General features: G+C 41.0%; 1 protein-coding gene across 9 annotated transcripts in view; it reads left to right on the top strand.

The window, feature by feature from the left end:
* The window catches only part of TMEM117 (transmembrane protein 117), a 299,671-nt gene that overhangs the window by 221,107 nt on the left and 63,222 nt on the right, over positions 1-15,342 (top strand). The window lies entirely within an intron of this gene.

Here is a 15,342-nt window from a genome sequence, read left to right as displayed (position 1 = left end):
GCTAGATGGACTAATGGTGTGATTCAGTATAAGGCAGCTTCCTATGTTAACCAGTAGTGGGAAAGACCTCTTGCCAGAGACCCTAGACAGCTGCTGCCGGTCAGAGGAGATGGTACTGACTAGGTGAACAAACAGTCTATCTATTTGGTATAAGGCAGCTTCCTATGTTCTCTAATTTCCGGGTTCATCTAACATCAGTGTGTCTTTTCTGGGTTCAGTTTCTTTGGGTTAATTTATGAGCCTGCATCCAACTCATAAACATGCTCAGACACTCTGTTGATTCCGCCCCAGTGTAAGCAAGAGTCAGAAATAATATTTGGCCTTGCTGGTAGCAGCCAGGTAAACAATTCTGGTCAATGTCCTCGGCCATCAGTATGGAATTGCATACAATTTTCAGAACGCTGCATTTATGATTCACAAAGAGGAGTTTGCACCTGTATCCAGTCCAGAGGCTCCAACAGAAAAAGCTCAGAGATGAAACGAGTTCTTCAGAACTTTAGTGATAATATTTCCAGATAATTGCTGTTCTTTGCAGAGCAATATAATAGGGGCAGCTATTATTCTGAAGGTCAGCAGTTCTTTTTCTGTCTCTTTCATTTTAGATGTTAAAGATGCTTGAAATAGATTTTTGGTTTTGAACACTGGCTGTGGCACATCACCAGTTTCAGATAATAGTTCCCAATGTTACTAAGGGAACTCACCCCCAGAATTTTTCCTTTATGAGAAATTGCTTATTGTTCTCCCTATCTTATCACCCTTCCCTATCCATGACTCACCTCTGCTATCCTGGTCTCAAGCTCCCCAGGTTCCCAACTGTTAGGAATCTTGACCACTTGAAAATGACTCTTTCAGGCATCACTCTTAGTTCAGGTGGTTTGTTTGTTGTTGTTGATTCATATACCTCAAGTAATGGGATTTTCCAATAATTAGACTTAGTACTACTGGCAAAGCATCTGAGCAAAACCAATAGTTTAAGAGGATTGCTGGTAATGTAATTACTTGTGGGAGATGTATGGATATCCCCCATATGAAAACAATATCATCCTAATGTGTTACTTTAGTGATGCCATTAGCAGAATGACAGTTTCTGTTCCAGTAATGACATGCACCACTGACTGATAGTGGCGCGGTGAAGCAGAGGCAATTTGTCTAAAGTAAACAGTAAAGGAAAGCCAAGTGTGTTTGAAAACTCAGTTTCAGGCTGTTATTAAAGCAAAGCCCACACATTAGCAATCCTGCAGTAGATTTTAACATGCTGTTATTGCCAGTGGTTTCATTCACTTCTTTCTTGTAAACTACTCCAAACGATCTCCTCCGTTATATCTACACTGGGTAAAAACATTTGTTCTATGTGTGCATTGATGTCCTGAATATACCCTATATACAAAATAATGGTACTTGCATTGCTATTTTAAAACCTATACCTTGAGCATCGTGGTAAAAGGCTGGAAGTCAAACTCTGAAGGGTCTGTCCCTGGGAAAAAAGATGTGGGAGGAAGCTTGCCAACACGATTTAGACTCCTGAGTCCAATTTTGTAAGTGCCTTCATTGCTCAGTCCCAATGATGATTGATGATGGTTAGGTCCCCTGCAGCATAGAATGCAAAATGTGCTGGCACAGCAGGTCTCTGTATTTTGCAGTCTTTGGCCAGTTGCAGAGGAAGGCAATACACTTGATCCTTTGCTTCTAGAGAAGCTTTCCTCATATTATTCTGCAGTGTCACTGAAAAGCGACTCAAGCTCTCAAGCTCAGCCATAGGCTCAGCCATACTCTTGATAATCTAGCCTTTCTCCACCTTCCCTTTGAAGGACCTGTGCTAGTAAGCTCAATAGATTTGCAGGTGGTGTAAACAGCATGCAACTTCTTTGCAATTTGTGGATTCCTGGTCTGTACTTTTGCTTTATGCAGTTAAGTGACTGATGTTTAATGGTCATTAGTCCTATTTTGATAGTAAAACCAACCTATGAAGATGTAAAGGGGTAAAGAGGTCATGGAGAAACAGTAACCTGGAAGTATGGACAAATCAAAGCCTTTTCCTCAAGTTATTATTGATCTGCATGGGAGGAAAAACACATATATACTTTTGTTTCTTGTACAGAGCATTATGCTTGCCTAAGATCTCCATTCAGCAGTTAGAGAAATGGTTTAGTGTAGCAGCTAAGAGACCGAATTGTGACAGTGGTGAATAATGATGATAATAATATTCCAGGCAATTCTAATTTCTCCAAAGTTCAGAAGACCAAAAATAACAACACAAAACACCAAAAACCCATCACACAAAGTCCAAGTTCACTCTCCAGCTTCTTAATGTTTCTGTTTATTTTGTTGTTATTGAAAATACATGGAATCCCAATCATTTTACAGATAATTTGCCCAGTACAGCAAAGAAACTCTAAAATCTTGGCTGTAGCCAACCGGCTATACTGTACTGGCTGTAGAAGAGAGGCCATAATCCAGAGTTTAAATTAAACTAGGTTTGGAACCACATTAAGCATAATGGGACATCTGTGCTATCAGTTCATTAGAGGTGGCTATTGGCAGTGGGAGTGGAACTTTTATGAGCAGTCCTGTGTGAGTTCATTGTACTAGGATCTTTCCTGCAAGATGTGACCCACAAGGCCATGTCAGCTGCTGCCATTAATATATAATGAAATAGATTTGAATATAAAAAGCTCTTTAATTAGCTATGCCTTATTAAAGCATTCAGAAAAGTAGGAACAAAATCCCAAGAAATATTTAGGGAATAATGCTAACGGAAGGATTACCGCATGGAATGATCAAGGAGTGTCCTATACTACAGGGGTGGGGAACCTCAGTCTCGGGGGCTGAATGCACCTATGCAGGTCTCTGTCTGACCCTCAAGCCTCTCATTAGGGCACCCCCCCTCCTGCTCTGTACTCCCTGAGTGCTTTTGCCTGACCGAACTGTGATCTTGCTTGCCTGTGTGGAGGCTGGAAAGGGGTGTGTGTGTGTGTGTGTGTGTGTGTGTGTGTGTCTCCACCCTTGTTCTCTTGCTGTTATTCGACCACTACTACTTTCTCTCTGTCATTCTGCCACCTGTTTCCCCCCATTGCCCCCCTTACCAACTACCACTGCTTTAAAAGATTACACCGCTTCATGAAGGGTTGGTTTTTGAGCTGTGGGAGATAGTTGAAATGAAGGCCACTGAACACTAGATTATTTTATTTTCTTTAAAAGCATTTATTAACATTTTAAAAACCTCTAAATGGTGTACAATATAAAATCAAACAATATCAGTAGTTAAAACAAAAATACAATATAAAGCCAATAAATCAGTAATATAAAGGCATGCAAAATAAATAAAACAGGAATTTAGGAGAGTCAAACATATAAAACAGAGTCCAATCTTATGGGTTATGGAAAGCCTGGACAAAAAAAGAACTCTATAGAAGATGTTTGAAGCAACTGATAGTTGCTGCTTCACGCATGGCAGAGGGAAGGGCATTCCATTGTACAGGAGTAATAGCAGAAAATGCCCATTTTGGGTCAGCACCCTATGATATTCTGTAGGGTGTGGTGCCATGAGCAGAACTTCCCCTAATGTTACTTGCTGTGGCACAGCAGCAGAGGAGAGCTGTTGTTGTTTTGCTATGCTTCTGGGCTTCTCAGAGGCATCTGCTTGGCCTCTGAGACTGGTCACTTCAGCAATCAGGGTGCTAGACTAATTGGACCAGCAACGTTCTGTTATGTTCTTGTTACTGAAGCTCATGTTCCAACAGGGTTAGAGTTTGCCTGCAAATCTGGAAACTGGGCTCAGAGTCAAAATTGAAAGGACAGGTGAGGCGGGGTGGTGGATACTGGTTGTGAGATCCTATGCATGTTTACTCTGAAGCAATCTTGCTGGTAAGTACTCCCAGGTAAGTATGCATGGGATTGTAGCCTGGATCTGGAATGTAAGACAGGAGGCTGCTGTGAGAGCAGGTTGAAAGCATCTAATGAATAGCCTGCTTTTCCCATATGATCTAAATCATGTGTAGCCAATGTGGTATCCTCCAAATATTGTCGCATCATCACCAGCTAGCATGGCCAATGGTCAGGGATTAGTGGAGTTGTAGCCTAGCACTTTGACTACCTCTGATCCAACTAGTCAGTCGGGCATTCTGTTCCAGCCAGGCAGGAACAAGGGTTTAAACAATAATGGCAATATGTGAAGGAGAGCAGGACTCAAGTACCTTTCAAGTTTGTGTAAAACACATTCATAGCCCTGTATGACAGGCTTCACCTGCCAACACCCCCCCCCCTTTATACACAGCTATTAAACTTTTAAGAGCACATTTCTTTCTAGCCACCCAAATCCAGCAGTTTCTGGAGGTTAGGCTATAAGCAAGAAGGAGAATGTGGATAAAAGACGTGGATTTCTGTTGCTCAAATGCATGCTTAAGTTGAACCCATCTGAAACAGGTTCCTTGGCCATTCAAAGTGAGTGATTTATGGCATGTTTGTCACAACCCCAAAGCTTCTGATTTTCAGCTTTGTAACTGCTGTTTCCCTCTGAGTGGTGTTCCTCATTGGTAGATATGATCTAAGCCAAGAGATGTTACATTTCGGCCTCGCGAGGCTGTCTGAATTAAGGAAACAAGTCATTCAACTTCTCCAGATATAATTAAGAAAACAAAGTTGGACAGTTTGCCTGGTGGTGTTCATTCTTTTCTTTTAATCTAAAGAAAAAGAGAGAGACCAGATCACAAAGACATATGCTATGTTTTAAAGAGCTTAGAGAGACACTCTATGGAAGTAAAAAGCTGTAAAAATTAAGTCATCTCCGCTGACTCCTTCAATTGACACTGAACAAAGGAGTAGAACTCTATTCTACTGCACTAATTAGAAAGAAAGAGTCTTTTCTTGAAACAACACACTTTAGCACAGGAAGGGGCAAAAGAATTCCACTGATCCTTGGAGTAATGTTTGGCACACCTTCCTATGGTGACCTGTTCCATACTTTTATGATTCATCTAGGCTACTAAATTAAAATCTGAATACCGGTCTCTGAGAGGTCCCCCCCCCCCCCAATTGCTTTCTGCTTGAGTTTGGTCATTAAGTTTCATTTTGGCAGCTGAGCAGGGAAAATAGTTCTAAAGAGGCTATAATTCATGTGAAGCCCAGATTGTCATTCTGCACATGACAGAGTAAGGGCTGAAAATGTTTTTCGCAAGAAAGACCCATGAACTTTCATAGGCTGTTTCTCTATGTTATAGATGGGAAAGGCAGGCATTTGCAACTTAAGCTTAAGGCTGATGAATTAAATTTAAATGAGCTGGTGTTTGAAATAGATAAAACACTTTTCATTCTGGCAAATTAATGGTGTGGCCAATGGAAGTTCAAAGATGCTGTCACCTATAGAAAATATGATGCTCTTTAGAACAGAATGTTGCACCATGTAATGTATTTACCTAATCTGATTTATTTTTTCTACATAAACCTGCATTTTATGCATACTTTGTGTTTCTACAGTGAATTAACATAAATATAATTTTATATTTTAATATGAATATTAACAAAAATAAGATCAAGTCACATTGTCATTTCGAATAATAACTAGCAGCACCAGAGAAACCCACAGTGCAAATTTGGTTGCTTATAATTTTTATCTCAAGTGACATTCAATGTAGTATTTAATAGTACCTGATGATGGAAAACGTGTTACTTTATGCTTCATTACCAGCTCATTCCAATTTTTTTGGTAACATTTGAAGGCCTTTTGAAATCAGTGGCAAAACTTCTAAATTTCAGTGACTATACCTCAAACATTAATTGGCTTATCGTTTAGGGCCAAACTGATTTTCAAGTCCAATTAGCAAAACAAAACAAAACCAATTCACACATATTAGAGTTTATAGAACAGGAGAAGACCACAACTAAAGACCTAATCTTTCTACCAGTGCGTTTGACCATTGACTCTGAATTAATGGGCTCTACCCATGTTAATGGTATGAACCTTAGGAAATGAACTCTGTTACACAAATGACAGGTCATTAGCTGGGCTGCAGTGCGTTTTTCCTTCTCTCCATTCACTCAAAGTCTGGATGGAAGGGGAAAAATAAATGTACTTCAGGTGCAAATACATGTACATGAAAGCTGTGTATAGGTTTAAAACTGAAACATAAAGCATAAAGCCTATAAGATTGAGGTGGATTAGTTTTTTTGTTGTATTAACTGAAGTTGATTTTAAATTGATTGTGATTGTTGTTGTATATTATGTTTTTATGATATTGTAAGTCGCCTAGAGTGTCTGCTAACCCTGACAGATAGGCGACTCAAAAAATAAAATTTATTATTATTATTACTTTGCAATAGCCATTACTCAGCTCTTATCATGAGATACTTCCTCCAGCATCACACCACCATTTTAAAATTTTACACTGAATTAAATTGTGGTTGCAGGATTTAAGCTGGAATTTTGACTCCCAGATGAAATTTTCATAGCTAAATATCAAGGCCAGGCAATGGGACATTTACAGCACAATCCAAACCCAAGATCTGCTGAGAGAGTTTGGATTTGGGGGATCTTGGGCTTATGCAGCTTAGAAAAGGTTCAGCTGGGGCTTTGCAACATAAGTCCCTCACCCAGGCTGAGCCAGAGATACACCAGCATATGTCCCTCACCCTGGCTCATCTTGGATTTAGTCAGCAGAAGTTAAGACAGTGTAACTTACACCAGTGTAAATTCCCCAAAAAGGGACATTCCGGGGTGTGGAGGGGGTGGATGGAGTGGGGCAAGGAAAGACTTACATCTATTCCAAGCTGGTGTAAGTTACACCAGTATTAGTTACGCAGGTTTTCTATAGTTAGGATTGCTCTGTTAGATGTGAATCTACATGAATGAATAATTTATTTATTTAGCAGACTAGGGACTGTACCGATTCTGCTCATCAGTCCCTGCCACTTCCGCCATAACCCCCTAGAACTTCCCCTTCCCACCCCATGCAACTACTAAGCTCTCTTCACCTTCCCAATCCCATTTCTAGAGCCACTTCTCTCTTCTATTCTGCAACCCACTTTGCACCCTTGTTTTCACCTTCACTCCACATCCATGCCTCCTCCGCTGCCTCATTTTCTGCAACCCTCTTGCACAGTCCACCCACATGGTAACCTCTGCCTCCTTCCTTGCTTCCTTCCTTCCTTGCTTCCTTCCTTCCTTCCTTCCTTCCTTCCTTCCTTCCTTCCTTCCTTCCTTCATTTATTTATATCCTGCCCTTCCTCCCAGTAGGAGCCCAGGATGGCAAACAAAAACACTAAAAACACTTTAAAACATCTTAAAAACAGACTTTAAAATATATTCAAACAAAACATCTTCACAAACTTCTTTTAAAAAAAGCTTTAAAAAAAATCTTAAAAAGCAATTCCAACACAGACGCAGACTATTTCAACTATTAAGTTGCAATAAGTTGCAGCTATTAAGCACCTTTTTCACCTTAGCTCAATTATGAAGCCACCACTATTCTTATATATTAAGCAGGAAAGCAATGGTCTAAAATAAAATAAAATGAAGGATTGAGAAATGAGCTGATTCAGGGCAAAAACCTCTACAACACCCCAAGGAGCAGTCTACTGTCGTCCCTTCCACCTTCCCTGTGTGCTTCTAGACTAGCCATCTAGTTAGACAGAACAAGTTTCTTTGGTAACTATATCCCTGCAGAGTATGTTCGAATGTATTGTATGACCGAGAGCTCTTGAATTGATGGAATTAGTAAATCATTTTTTAAAACTGGCACCACTGCATTGGTCTTGTGGTTTCCCTCTCTGATCCCAGGTTGCATTCATGAAAACATCTTTCTTCATTCTGTACCTCATTATTAGAATGCATGGATAATTTCTTTAAACATTATAGTAAAGACTCAGTTCTAGGAGCAATGAAGTAGACTACATTTCCAAATAATTTAAACTGAAGTATTTATTGTGAGCTCGTTTGATGCAAAGTTCCTTCAGTGATTTGGTTGTAGGAGGTAAGAAGATAGGATAATTATTTTTGTGGATAATTTATAAGAAGGATTGTAAAAAAGATATATGTGATTATGGTGAATAGATTGTAATTGAGCAGCTGCATGATGGATGGTTATTTATATGTGTAATTTATATAAGCCTGAAATTAATTGATTAATTAATTAATTAAAATGTATTCCCATCAGTCTGGCAGTGGAGAAAAGAATGAGATGTTGCTTCAGAACACTTGTGAAAAATGAATGGAGAAACTTCTCATTGGAGCGGGTAACACTAATTATTGTCTTTCTTTTAGCCCTTCTTATCTAAAAGTGCAATTCGAATATTTTTATTTCTTTATGTTATTTAAAATATTTCTATCCTGCCCTTCTACTCTACAGCAGGGCACTCAGGGTGGCTCACAGCAAAATCATATACAGTAAAAAAGACAAGAACATTAAAATAGGTAAAAATATATAAAATACAGTTAAGAAATCTAGGGGAATGATTAAAGGGGATTAAAGAGATAAAACTAAAAGGGGGAAAATAAAATCAGATTCAGGGTCTGCCTTCAATCCCTCCCAACGGCTCTTCGGAACAAGATGGTTTTCAGAAGTCTCTGGAACACCATCAGGGAGGGAGCAGAGCAGGCTTCTTGGCGTAAGGTGTTCCAGAGCTCAGAGGCTATAGCTGAAAAGGGTCTCTCCTGCATGCCTGCCAGTCTAACATCTTTCATTCCAGACACGCAAAGGAGTCCAGAGTCAGCTGATCTTAAATCACGAGCAGGTACATATGGATGTAGCAGACCCCTCAGGTGTATTGGTCCAAGGCTATTTAGGGCATTAAAGATCAAGACTAGCACTTTGAATTGGTCCCAGAAACAAATTGGGAGCTAGTGGCGTCGATAAAGCACAAGGGTGATATGATCCCATGCCATGATTCAGTTAACCTTCTGGCTGCTGCATTTTGAACTAACTGCTATTTCTGGACTGCATGTGTCACTGTGGCCAAGTCAACAGCTTCCGGGAATGGGCATAGCTGGTAGACCAGTCTGAGTTGGCCAAAGCACTCCTGGCTACCACAGCCACCTGATATTCAAGCAGCGGGGCAGGATCCAGGAGTACTCCCAAACTGTGGATCTGCTCCTTCAAGGGGAGTGTGACCTCATCCAGAAAGGTTGGAGCCCTATCCCTGGTGCAGCTTTCCCTTTCACTAGCAACACTTTCATCTTGTCTGGATTTAGATTCAGTTTGTTAGCCTACATCCAGCCCTTCACAGCCTCCAGGCATCAGTTTAGGATGAGCACTCCCTTCCTGCAGTCAGATGGTAGGGCGAGATAGAGTTGTGTGTCATCAGCATGTTGATGACATTGTACTCCAAATCTCCAGATGACCTCTCCTAGCAGTTTCACAGAGGTGTTCAAGAGCATGGGAGACAGAATGGAACCCTGTGAGACTGTGTAGGCCAGCAGCCAGGTGGTTGAGCAGTAGTCTCCCAGCATCACTTTCTGGGACATGTTCACCAGGTAGGACAGGAGCCATCGTAAATGGTGCCTCCCAGTCTCATCCCAGCTAGAAAGCCTAGAAGGATACCATGGTCAAAAGTATCAAAAGCTGCTGAGAGGTCCAGGGAAGCACTCCCCCTGTCTGATGCCTAGTGCAGGTCATCAAGCAGAGTGACTAAGACAGTCTCTGTCCCTTGACCAGGACTGAAGCCTGGCTGGAAAAGGTCTAGATAATCCAATTCATTCAGGAAAACTTGGAGGTGGGCAGCCACTATCTTCTTGATCACCTTGCCCCCAAAGGGGAGATTAGAGACTGGGCAGAAATTGTTAAGGTCTGCAGGGTCTAACGAAGGGTTCTTTAACAATGGTCTTATCACAACCTCCTTCAACAATGTTGGCATAGACCTTTCCCTTAGGGAAGTATTAATTAAATATGCCAACCAGCCAGTCACTACCACTCTACCTTGGGTTCAGTGGCAGTTACTCCCAGGTAAATGGGCATAGGATTTCATCCTCATAAGCACACTCAACCAAGAGTAAATCATACAAGTCAGTGGGACTTGCATCTGAGTAAATATGCTCAGACTTATGCTGTATCAGTGGTCTTGTTATCAAGCAAACACTGTAATCCAGAAATCAATGCACACTCAGATGCATCTGCGGGGGATTCTTTCATTCCAGTGAAGAGAGCCAATCCATGCGTGCAAATAAACATGAACACCTTGGCTCCTTTAATTGAAAAGAAACCATTGAGATCAGGAGAGCTTTGTATGCATCTGAGCTAACACAGAGAGGACAGATCATCAAATGAGGGTGAAACATGTGTAAAAGGACTGGGGATTAAAACTGGCAAAATAAAAGACATTGGAATTAGGATGTGAACAGTTACAGCACGTTGTGCTCTGTGGTTATTGTGTGTTGCAGAATTGTTCATCTGAGCCAGCTCTAGTTCTGGAATGAAAATATGAAACACAAAAATTCTTTTCTAAGGGTTGCAAAACTTTTTCTAAATATCAAGAATGGGAACATCAAACTTGGCCTTACACAGCTTTTGTTTTCATAGTGAACTTTTTAATGCTTCCAACGTGGGTATGAAAGACTGTACATGATAAATCACTGCCACACAGATACTGCACTCAATATGAATGTATAATATTTTTCCAGGGAAATAGAAGTTGTGATATATTAATTTTAGGGCAGCAAACATTAATGGATTTAATTGGCTAGTGAATCAACTTTGATTAATTGATTAGGATAAGCTTGAAGGGCACGTTTGTTTATCTTCTAAAGCTGTTTTGGCTGTGGTGTATTAGTGTAATAGGAAATGAAAAAGGAAATATTAAAAATGGTTTTGCTTCATGAGCAGAGCAGTCCCAAGAGGCACACGGGCTGATTTTCCATCGCTTAACAGCCCTGCTGGCTCGTGCTGGCCAGGGCCAACAGTGGGAATGGGCAGTTCTCCCTCTTTCTGCAGCAGCAGCTCCAAGCTGGCACCATAAATGGGCCTGGATCAGGACCCTTTCCAGGGAATGGAGTGGCCTATGACGCAACATATCCATGGCAAACCCTGCTCCTCCTCTCTATTTTGTGGCCCTATGCCAGCCATTATCATTGCATTTCCTCCGCCACGCTTTCCATGACTGCAATGGGGCCCTCTATGGCTGCAATAGAGGTCTCTTCAGTGGCAGAGCCCCCTGTCAGTGGAGGCAAGCAGAGGCCAATGGATGGGGATGCCCAATCAATCCTAAATCTCTCCATCTGTAAACACTGAGGATTAGGATTGCAGCTTGGTTCAATAAATTACTTATACTTAGTCCAATAATGTTATGGGAAACACCTATATTGTCATTTTGGTGACACACAGCTCATAGTTCTATTTAACTAGCTGATTTAACTGATAAAAAGGCTTGTCTCTAAATGAAAGTAGTCCACACCCTGTTGCATTCATGTATGTAGGCATGCCTAGCTGTCCTTCTGATGTTTGCTCCTCTCAGGTTTGATAGCATCTTTCATCTGTTTCAGAAACATAGGGCAACTAAATTGAAGTCCCTTCTCTCTTCTTATCCTGTTCCACCCAACAGACAAGAAGGGGGCTGGATATGGTCCCTCAGTTCTCCAAGAAGTACTTGATGTCAGAGGAGTTGACAGAGGTTAACGGTTGAAATCTGGGCCCCCCTTTCCTAACCCAGTACCTGGGAAATAGTTTCATGAGGTGAAAGCAAAGATCCCTTCTTTGATTTCTGCTTTTCTAAAGTTTAGCTACCCATACTATGAGGGGAAACTTACATTTTCAAGCTTTTTTTTTGCTGTGAAAAAAGACAATACAGCATGCAGTTAATTCCTATGGTGCAAAACAAAACTGAGACATTATACTAAAAATGGGAAAACTAGTCAAACTGTGACTTTCATCATGTCGCTTGATTTGAACAGATCATCAAAGCTCTAGCACTAAGATTTTGGCTGAGAAGGTAGAGCTGCGTTAGGTTTTGGAGAAAAATTTGAACTCAGCTGTAAATGATGGATAAAAATTGTTGTTAGCAAGACATAAGTATATCTGCGTTTTTCAAAGGTCTGGGGACATCTTTGATGATATCTGTGCTGTTTGCTAGCTCTTCCAGATGGCAACAAGAATGCTCATAGGTGCTAAATGATCAGAGGACATTACAACAATTCTGCTCCATTTACATTGGCTGCCTATTAGTTGATTGGCCCCATTTAAAGTGCAAGTCTTTACCTTTAAAGCTCTTTGTGGTTTGGGCCACCTTACCTGAAAGTGTTCCTGTACCTGTATGAGTTTCTCTGAGCTTCATGATCAGACTTGGATGCCATGCTCTCTGGTCCATCAATAAGACTCATTTCTCCAGGAACGATTGGAGCCACCATAATATTGTTTCCCAAACCCCACCCCAGTGAGATGATCCAGAATGCAGTCCTGGTGGGGCACAGATTTCACACTTCTGAACAAGTTAAAAAAAAGGTGTGCTTCTTGAAGATTATGCATACTAACTGGAGAATGTGCACACCATTCAGTGGCATTGAATGCTGCTGAGAGATCCAGGAGAACCAACAGAATTGCTCTGCCCCTATTAATTCCCCAGCATAATTCATCCATCAGGGTGACTGAGGTAGTCCCTGTCCCAAACCCAGGCTTGAAGCCAGACTGGAAAGGATCCAAAGAATGAGTTTCCTCCAAGATTGTGTACTGTCCACTGCCTTATTCTCTATGAATGTGATGAATCCTCTTTTACAGTTATCTAAATTAGCGGATTTAATAGTCACAGTATGAAGTACTTCCTTTACATGTATTTTAAAAAGTGTCAAGGATGTGTGAATATAGCATGCATGCTTGAGCACATATTTTCAGTCTCTACTTTTTATATATGTTAAGGGAAATGTAAGTTGAGTGGTTAATTGCATAATAACTGGCCATTGTGCACATCCCCCAGGCCTCATGGAGAATGTGCACATTACCCTTCCATGAAGAGGTAACTGTGCACATTTCCAGTCAATGTGCATAATTTCCCACTGGCCTTGGGAAATTTCTATCAGAATCGTGGGAGGGGAGGAAAGGTTCAAAAGTTCTTCTCCCTGCAACCCCCTTGTGTTGCTCAGCTGACTAGGAAACCAGTAAGAATGGTGAAAAGAGGGCTGCACTGCAGAAAAAAAGAGCCCCACACTTTCTTCCCACTGCTCAGCTGATCAGTGAGAGGGTATGTTGTGGGCCATGTAAGATTAGGGAGTGGGCCAGAAGCAGCCCGGGGGCAGGCCAGATTTCACATTTCTGAACAAGATGGGGGGGAAAGCATGTTTCTTGGAGACTATGCATACTGATTGGAGAATGTGCATATTGCCTGGAGAATGTACAAGATGCGGTTGAAATATGCACGCTCCACAAGGCCTGTTGGAGATTATGCATAATGGCCAGAGAATGTACACAATTCAGCCAAGATATGCACATTCCCTAAAGCCTGTTGGGGATTATGCATAATGGCAGGAGAATGTACAAAATTTAGTTTATATATGCACATTACCCAAGGAGATTATTCCCAGTTGGAGATTATGTATATTGACTGGGAAATGTGCACAATGGCTGGTTATTATGCAGATTAACCACTCAGTTTATATTCCTGTTAACATATATATCAACGGTATTACTAAAATATCAAGAGTTTTTATACACAGAAAAATTGCCTGCAATAGCTCCCAACAATACAGACAAATTTTATATATTAAATGAAATATCTACATGGTCATATTATATATTTCTGTTCATATTTTAAATTTCAAAAGATAAAGTTAAACCAACAACATTATTGACTGTGTATATATCATGCATTTGATATATGCATATCAATACACAAACTGGAGAGCCTCCCAAGTTTTAAATGAGTTGCACAGAAAAGAGTGAGTAATTTTGCATGGGTGGTTTGCCAGCAACCTTACTTTAAACATATGACATATGTTCTGCATGAGAAGTAACTAACTGATCATAGTAACCCCAGGTGGTTAGAGCTTCCAGATGATATCATGGCCCAAACATATAGCAACAAAGAAAATTGCCTTGGATCAGGGGTTCCCAAAGTGTTGTCCATGGACCACCGGTGGTATGCGACCTTCATTCAGATTGCCATGGCAGGAGTCTGCAAGGCATCGTAGCTATGTGTGTGTGAAGAACAGCAGATGCAGAAGCTGCTCTGTCATTATTAGAACCCTGAGGTCCACCCAGAAGGTGATGTGGGGAGGAAGGTCTCGAGTGGGGAAAAGAGGGTGACAAGGCACTTGAAAAGAGGGAGAGTCAATGTTTGGGAACAAAGGAAGCAGCGGCGAAGAAGCTAAGAGAGTGCATGCAAGAGAAAGAGGGTGACTCAAAGTGGGAGTTGTTGGTTTATACTAATTCGTATTGATATTTACCTGTATTCTTTTATTTCTGCTTATTTTATTTCTTATTATATCTTATTGTATTAAAATTTGAATTCCATATATTTTTAAAATATACAACACATTACAATAGCTAAACAACAGGCAGGAAAATCGTTAAGTGGTCTGCCAGGACTCTCAGCAATTTTCAAGTGATCGGGGGGGCTGGGAACCACTGACTTAGACCCAATGGAGACTGATGGCTCAGATATCAGGGGGTCAGTGAATCCGTCCAGCTTGGAGCTGTCCAACTCCTCGAAAGTTCAGACTAAAACCTGGAGCGGATTCACTGCCCCACTGACATCGGAGCCACCAGTCTCCTCTACTTGGACCAAGTGGGACCCTTGGTCCATCTCACTCAGTATTGTCTACACTCACTGGCATTATCTCTCCAAGCTTTCAAACAGGAGTACTTTCCAGTCCTACCTGGAGATGCCAGGGATTGAACCTGGGACCTTTTACATGCAAAGCATGTGCTCTAGCTATGCCCCGAGATGGCAGTATGCTGCACTTCTTATCATTATGGTTTATTTTTTATTTGATTCTTATGCACAGTCAGAAAGTATTCACTAGGCATACATGACTATACTGCTGTTTGCTTTGTTTAGCCTTTTTCTGCACTTGTGTAGGTTCTTTGACACATTGATTTTCAGGCATACTGAGTACTGGTCATCTGTGTAAACATCAAAGAAAGCATTCTCAGTGTTCCCCCCTACACACACACATAGAAGTAAATTAAGGAGAGGGAATATGCCTTGGAACAATTGTGAGAGTTCCAATTGGAAGCCAGAATAAATATTGACTTGCTTACTTGCTATTTACGCATATGTCCAGGCATTTATCTGCCCTGTAATGACACATGTGCATTGACATCTAGAATTATTGTTTTCTCTTCCACTGTCTGAAACATTTCTAAAGCACATTGGGAAGAGAGATTCACAGCTAATATGCAGAGACAGCCCAGAGCAAGTCATTTAATGGTT

Source organism: Rhineura floridana, chromosome 8 (genome assembly GCF_030035675.1).
Source record: "Rhineura floridana isolate rRhiFlo1 chromosome 8, rRhiFlo1.hap2, whole genome shotgun sequence".
Classification (NCBI taxonomy): domain Eukaryota; kingdom Metazoa; phylum Chordata; class Lepidosauria; order Squamata; family Rhineuridae; genus Rhineura; species Rhineura floridana.
The sequence above is the reverse complement of the archived record's forward strand: the minus strand, read 5'-3'. Positions and strand labels throughout refer to the sequence as shown.